Source organism: Olea europaea, chromosome 20 (assembly GCF_002742605.1).
Source record: "Olea europaea var. sylvestris chromosome 20, O_europaea_v1, whole genome shotgun sequence".
NCBI classification, from domain to species: Eukaryota; Viridiplantae; Streptophyta; class Magnoliopsida; order Lamiales; family Oleaceae; genus Olea; species Olea europaea.
This window is the reverse complement of record NC_036256.1, coordinates 1,919,990-1,927,775: the sequence shown is the minus strand read 5'-3', so window position 1 is coordinate 1,927,775 and position 7,786 is coordinate 1,919,990. Positions and strand designations below refer to the sequence as shown.

Below are 7,786 nucleotides of genomic sequence, written 5' to 3'. Positions count from 1 at the left end.
ATTAGAACTGGGATGTCCCGATTTTTTATACCAATAAAAAACATCAAAAGTAGCAGAATGACAAACAATAGGAGAAGACAACATAGGCTTCGATGAAATAGGAAAGAGACATCCCTTCTTATGCCCCCTACAATCGTCCTTCCGGACACCTGATCCTGCACATGACAACCAGAAAAAGAAAAAGGCAGTGTAATTGTTATCAACAAGTTGACCAACAGATAGAAGATTAGTTGATAAACTATGAAAGACTAGAACATTAGATAAATCATGTGATATATCACCCATGGTTGAGATAGGAAATGTGTTACCATCGACAATATGTATATAGAGAGATCCAGAATATGGTCCAAGGTTACTAAGTAATCTTAGATCATGAGTCATATGAGTAGAAACACCTAAGTCTAATAATAAAAAAAAATGAGCAATTGATGATTTCCTGAGACTCTTAGGGAAGATACGTAGAGATAACCATTTGTTGGATCATCTCAGGGGTAATGGGGTTATGGACGAGCCAGACAAGGCTGGAACTTGAGCAAGAGTACGTGGCAAATCAGAATTGGAGGCTAAAGTGGCAGCAACAACTAACTTGTTCCAATATTGTATGGAGGACAAGTAGAATAATCCTTAATGACACGACCAAACTTCTTGCAATAATTGCAAACTTTTCTAGGACACTGAAGAGCCATGTGACCAAACTCATTACAACAATAACATTAAACATTTGACATATCTCGAGGTTTGAATTTTCCTTGAGCCGTGTATGCAACAGAGAGCGGTACTATTAGATTTTGTTGCTCTAAAGAGATAGGAGTGATAAGTCATTGCTCCTCCCTCAGCAACTCACCTAAACAGTCATCCAACGATGGGATGGATTCACGATTCATCAGACTAGATTTGATGGATTCAAATTCAGTTCACAATTTTATGAGAAATTGATCCCTTCTGGTAACTTCATGCACAGCTTGGACAGCTGCAAAATTGTCGGGTGATACTGAAGCATATATATATTTATTTGTGTACTCAACCCATATGTTGGAAAAGCCGGAATAATACTCATGATGGAGTGAGAGTCTTGAGAAAAGTTCGCCAATTCAAACTCCAATTGAAGTCATCAAGCGTTGTTGCTTTGACAGTAAATTTTCTTCAAGTTCTCCCACATAGAACGAGCCGACTTGCAAGGCCCGAGATTAAGAACAATATGAGCATCCCCAAACCCACTGATCCAAGCCATAATTTGAGAATATTTGGTTTTCCAAGCAAGATATTTCTCTGTCCTTCTCTTGATTAGGTGGTTAAATACTTCCATCAATATGTCGCCACTGATCACATTTTTCTTCAATCAATAATTGAAAATGAAATGTCCATGAAGCGTAGTTCTTTCAAGTAAAGTGAATACAGACGGAGTCAATCTTTTCATTTGACATGATAATCTCGTGTATAAAGCAGCCAATTAATCACAACCCAATCAAATATCCACTTAAATCAACAAGCCAAGTCCAAAGCCCAAGCCCACAAGTATTCAACAAAACCAATAATTATGCAAAAGCCTTAAACAATGATTGTAATCTTATACGAAGGCTGAATACCCTAAGCCCACAAATGTTCAATAAAATACAAAATTATGCCCAAGCCCAACACAATGGCCCAACACAGAAATCACTCACAGAGGCGACGTGAAATGGTAGACGAAGATGATTGGAAATGACGATGAAAAATTGTAGCTTGACTTTTCGAAAAGTCGAAGGATACACCAAGCCCAAGAGTACGCTAAATCGACGACCACTAGAATGTAGAGGAAAGCCAACCCGAAGACATCAACTATGAATAAACTAAGTGATACCGATTAGCAATCAATCGGCTAACGGAAACGTAAGAGACGACTTGACGCTGACTATGATGAACTAAGAATTGATTGCTGCCGAAAGCCAAAGAAAACAATAGAAACACGCACGAGAAGAATTAGGGCTTTGATACCGTGTCAAAATTGATGTTTGCTGAATAATTCCAGTATGTATTGTCTTCATATAGAGGATATTACAGGAATATAGAAGGATAGTAGTTTTCTTTACAATCAAATTAAATCCTTAATTTTATGCAAGTTATACATGGAAACTACTCATTAGCCATAAATAGTAGTAAACATTTAACAGAAAGCACTTCTACAACCCAGGGGCGGACCCAAGGGGTCCTATATTTTATTATTATTATTTTTTGTCTTTGTTTGGCGGACCCAAGGGGTCCTATATTTTATTATTATTATTTTTTGTCTTTGTTTTCGGGCTCAGTATGGAATATCAAACGAAATTAAAATATTATATTTTTAATATCATTTTAAAGTACTCACGGTCTAATATTTCACATCATTAATAGTATGCAAAATAGCCCATCCTAGCAAATATTACGACGCGTCAAAGTAGGCCGTTCCAAACGAATATTTCGAGAATTTCGATATCAAGCTAATTTTAAAAAAAATTCAACGATTATATGCTAGTCGTATTCATAAATCTTCTATATCCTCTCGAAACTCATTTCAAATACTATATTATAAACATATCCAATGATCTAAATGAATATCGAAACTAATTTTACATTCGTCAAACGTGTATGTTAAAAAAAGACGTATAACTCGTCTTCTTTGAAAAAAAAATAATTATTTTATTAATGTTTATTATTTTTGCACGACAAATTTCTCAATATCATTTACAGCATTTTATTAGGAAATTTTATATGTGGTATGACGTCAAATTTTATTTTTTTTGGACGTAAAAATTCTTAATAAAATTTTTATTACTTCGTAGAGATTATAAATTGTTATACTATTTTTTCATCTTGATTATTTTTATATTTGAAAAAAATTCAATCATTTTTAGGATTTTTTTTTTAATTATTGTTACCTTTTCTTCTTGATCAATTAATTTTTTTCAAATGACGTCAAAAATTTTATTATGAAATTCATTAGATTATTTAAAAAAATTAATCGATTGAGAGGAAAAAGTAACAATAATAAAAAAAAAATCCTAAAAATGATCAATTTTTTTAATATATAAAAAACAAATTAGATGTAAAAATAATCAAGATAAAAAAGTATTGTAACAGTTTATAACCTATATAAAGTAATTAAAAAAAAAATTTGATTGTGATCCTCCCAATGTAAAATCTCCGTGTCCACCCTAGCTACAACCTTGTTAAGTACATGGGATGTGTGGAAGAAATGCCATTTGTGTTTATGCACCAAAACCCAACTGCTTATGTACACCTGGATTTGAAGTAAATGACCCAAGTGACTGTGAGTAATGGTTGTAAGCCTGCTTTCAAAGAAAACCTCTTGAATTCCCAAGTAAAATTTTTGGTGCTTTCCCAGACAGATTACTTTAGGTTCGATCTGGATTTCCAACCAGATTTTACACTTGAAGCTTGCCAAAAACTCTGTTTAGGAGATTCCCATCGCTAGGCATTTACCTTCAGGACATGGGGAAATGGACATTGCTATGTAAAAAGTGATATTTTAATGGCTTTACATCTCCAGATTTTCCTGGAAGTGTATATATTAAACTCCACAGGAGTGTACAAGTATCAAAACCATCAATTTTTAATGGTTCCAGCACAACGTGTGAATCTCTTAAAGTAGAAATTCCTGTAGGTTCTCCATATATGCATCACTTCGCTAGAAAGACGGTGAGATGGGTGCATATCTATTCATTTTGTGTGGCCCTTGGAGCAATTGAACTAATATTTATTGTACTGGAAGAGTGAGGACGAGGTGGCTCTGGCGCCGTTTATAAGGGTGTTTTGGCAGATTATAAAGCGGTGGCAGTGAAGAGACTGGAAGATGCTTTTCTAGCACAAGGCGAGTTCTTGGCAGAGATGAGAACCATAGGAAAGATCAATCCCATAAATCTTATGAGAATGTGGGGATTTTGTTCAGAAGGGAGATACCGACTCTTAGTATATGAATATGTCGACAACATGTCACTTGACAAATATCTTTTCAACTCAAATTTCCTAGGATGGAAACAAAAATATGCAATTGCATTCGGTACTGCAAAAGGTTTGGCCATGACCACCATGAATGTCTAGAATGGGTTATCCATTGTGATGTGAAACCAGAAAATATTATTCTAGAGATTGAATTGCAAACCCAAGATCGTAGATTTTGGGCTTGCAAAACTGTCATGGAGAGATGGCCCTGGTTCAGAAATTACAAGAATTAGAGGGACAAAAGGCTATATGGCTCCGGAGTGGCTGCAAAAGTTGATGTCTATGGATATGAAGTTGTAGTCCTGGAGAAGATAAAGGGAATTAAGCTCTCAAATTGGGTAGTAGATGATACTGACGACCAAGAACTTCCCCTTAAAAGTTTCAGTAAGTCCATTTGTACAGAAGTGTTTCACAGAAATGCACCAGAAAATCTCACGGCCCATGTTGTGATAAAAAATGTTAAAAAATCACCCACCCACTCCAGTGCTGTCTCTCTTCTGTGGTTCTTCTGTGTGTACATTTTCTGTACACACAATGCAGGACGGAGAAGGAAAAAGTTCAGTGTGGAGACTCCTCTTGGGTAAAGAGCATAGTAGATCCAAGATTGGAAAGGAAGTAAGAAGTTTAGCAGAAACTAGGCAGCTAAATTGATTCAAATAGGCATTTCTTGTGTAGAGGAAGATAGAAGCTAGCGGCCAACAACGGCTTCAGTGGTCCAAACTCTAATAGAATGCGAAGATGAAATAGAAGTAAAAATTTCAGTCAAAATGTAATTGCTCAATCTTCCGCTTTTTCTTTTATGTAAATAGTATTAGAAAAATGTCTCAGCAAATAATGTGAATATAGCAGTATTCTAAAAAGCATAAACGTGGCGAAGCGGGAAAAACAAGCTTAGGTTTGGGCGAGCCTAGGAGTAAAAAAGCATTTTCTTTTTTTAATATTATTTTATATTTTTAAATCAATATAAACATTATTTAATAACTAAAGAAAAAAGGTGTGAAAAGCATAAAAAAATGCATCAAAAAGCGTAAAAGCATAAAAAAAAAATGCGCCAAGGGGTGACTAGGCACCAAAAAAAAGAGTGAGAAAGCGCGAGGCGAGGCATTTTGGGCATGCTTCACACCTAGGAGTCACTTTTTATAACACTGGAATATAGTATTGTTGTAAGCTTTATTTTGCTTTATGTATTTGACTGATATTACAAAGCTCTCTGTAAAAGCTCTGCTTTTTAGAACACTGGAATAAAATATTGCTCTAAGTTTTATTTTGCGTTGAACGTTAGACTGATATTACAAAGCTCTTTATAAGTTAGAATATGAAATGATAACTAAATATATTATCATTATTGAACAAAGAAAAAATCTGAAGACAGAATCTTAATGCTTCCAACTTTCTAGTTAAGAGTATCGAACAAGGCCTATCAACACCTTTAGTGAGGATATATGCCAATTGTTTCTAGGTAAGAATGAACATCATACATATCATTTATCAAATTAGAAAAGAATCACTTATTTAACAAAAATTGTCTTGTGAGTCATCATTTTAAAAATAGTTTCATTGATTCCGCATCCAATTCTCATTTTACATTCTTCTTTCTGAGGCTGGTAGAGGCCTGTATTTAGCAAATGATGCCCTTTGTATGCTAATATGATTGCAGTATCTTATCTATGCAATATAAATGTTGTCTGTGTCCTTCTAATAGGCCGCATTTTTTCGAGGATTCTTGGTTGGCTAATCCTATTTTGATCTCTATCTGAACCTTAGTTTATTTAAAATTGTAGTTGTGATTTCTGTTTCCCTTTTCCAAGAGAAATATGCTGAAATTTGCTATGCACACAAAAGATTTTTTTAGCTTCATCCGATTCCCTCTAAACCATACAGAAAATTGTAAAATAATATTTCTGGAATCTGGAAAGATAGTGATTCAGTAGGCTGAATAGTCTGGATTTCATGTTAAAATAGGAGAGTATCACTTTAGATATTATCTGTTCTGGCACATGATTCCAGATTGCACTTTCAATGAGAGATTTCGATGGCAGTCCAAGATTTATTAAACATCTTTCTAAGTTAATATCGTTTGAAATGAATGTAAAAAATTTGATTTTACTGAGTTTCTTTGTAACAATGAACTTAATAAGTAGCTTTTGCTTTCTAAAGTCCTATTCAATTTGCAAAGAGAAATGAAGACTCTACTTTTAACATACATTTCCATGCGATTATCTTCTGTTGAGCTTGAAAATCAGGCTCTTATGATCTGCGTGTGGTTCTGGGATTGGTCCAATAGATCAGTGTCAGATACAACATCAGATTTTGGGGTGTCAAACTGTGTAAAGCTGCTCATGCTCATGCATGGATAGCCTGGCATGTTTTAGGCATGGCTCGTGCGGCTCGGGGTGCTTTAAGCATGATACATGCTACATCGAACCATTCTAGGCCTGGCAGATTTAGGATGTCAAAGTGTGACGAGCCACACATGCCAGAGTGGTGTGGCATGCTTTAGGCATGGGCTGCACCTATGTTTGAGCCATATCGAGCCCCATTATAGGGTCTCGCTGCTGCATGGGCCCGCCTAGGAAGGCCTACTAAAAAAAGAGGAAAATACATATGCAAAAAAATGTATGGGCTCGTGAGCCTCGGTCGGCCCCCTTTAGACAAGCTGAGTGAGGCCAAGGTAGTTTTACACCCAGCACAGGCCACCTCATACGCGGCATTTCCAGTTTTTTACCAAATTCTTTTCTTTCATCATTCAATTCATGTCTGATAGTTTAAGCTTTTTGAATGACGTGGTTCAACCTCATTTGAGAGTAGAAGATGTCATTGATCAATTGATGAAAATCCCTATTGCCTAAAATTGAAATAAAATAATTACAGCCTGGAAATGAGAGTCCTAGTAAAGACTATAAATAAACAAAGATTTTACATGAGGTTTTCAAAGTATAAAACAAATTAGAGAGAAAAATTCTTTACGTCTAGAAAGAATGATAGAATGGAGTAACCAGTTCTGACATTAAAAACTGCTGGTGTAACATGAGAGCAATCACATGCGTTACCAATTTTTATTCCTTTCAAGAATTAATATAATAATTCTTTTAACTTGAAAGTCGAAACATTAGCTCTCAGAGACTATGCAAAGCATTAAATATCAACAAAGAAGGAACACAAGTGTTCATATAAAAAGTAAATCTGAAAAGCCATTGGAGAAGTTTGAGAGAATCAGTATTTAAAATAACAAGTTGCCATTTCTATTTAGATTTACTCACAGATACTTGGTAAAGTAATCTTTCTGTTTATCTTACAGGAAAAGCATGCAAAGATATTACATAATCGCTTTTCATAAGAGGTACACTTGGATCAAAGTGATGACAAGCATCCGACAAATTGAATCCAGATTCATAATTAGCAAGTTTTTTGTTGATTTCCATCTATAATTCACAATATTCATCTCTAACCTTTTCCTTTAACTATACACAGAAAGAATATGCCATTTTGGTGATTTTGGAGTCTATCTTAAGTCTCTTATGATTAGGTATCCATACACAATCCAAAAGTTCAAGCCATCAATGAAGGAATTTATTGAACATAATTCGTAGATTTTTATTCTCAACGCCTATGTTCCATCAAGAAAACCCCATGCAACATGCCTTGATGACTAAATATTGATCAATGCTTTCCTTTGATGTAATATATTAGTCTAGTGTGAAGCTAAAGAACTTTATGCTGGGAAGTTAAGGTTCCTTTCTGGTTCTTCATGATAAAATACATGTTCAAAATGTGATGAATTAATGTAACGCAAAAGAAATGCTGTAGT

The 7,786-nt window shown here is 34.8% G+C and overlaps 1 pseudogene; it reads left to right on the top strand.

Annotated features, from left to right (window-relative positions):
• Positions 1–3,271: 3,271 nt before the first annotated feature.
• On the top strand, positions 3,272–7,568 carry LOC111368944 (annotated as a pseudogene).
• Positions 7,569–7,786: the final 218 nt, after the last annotated feature.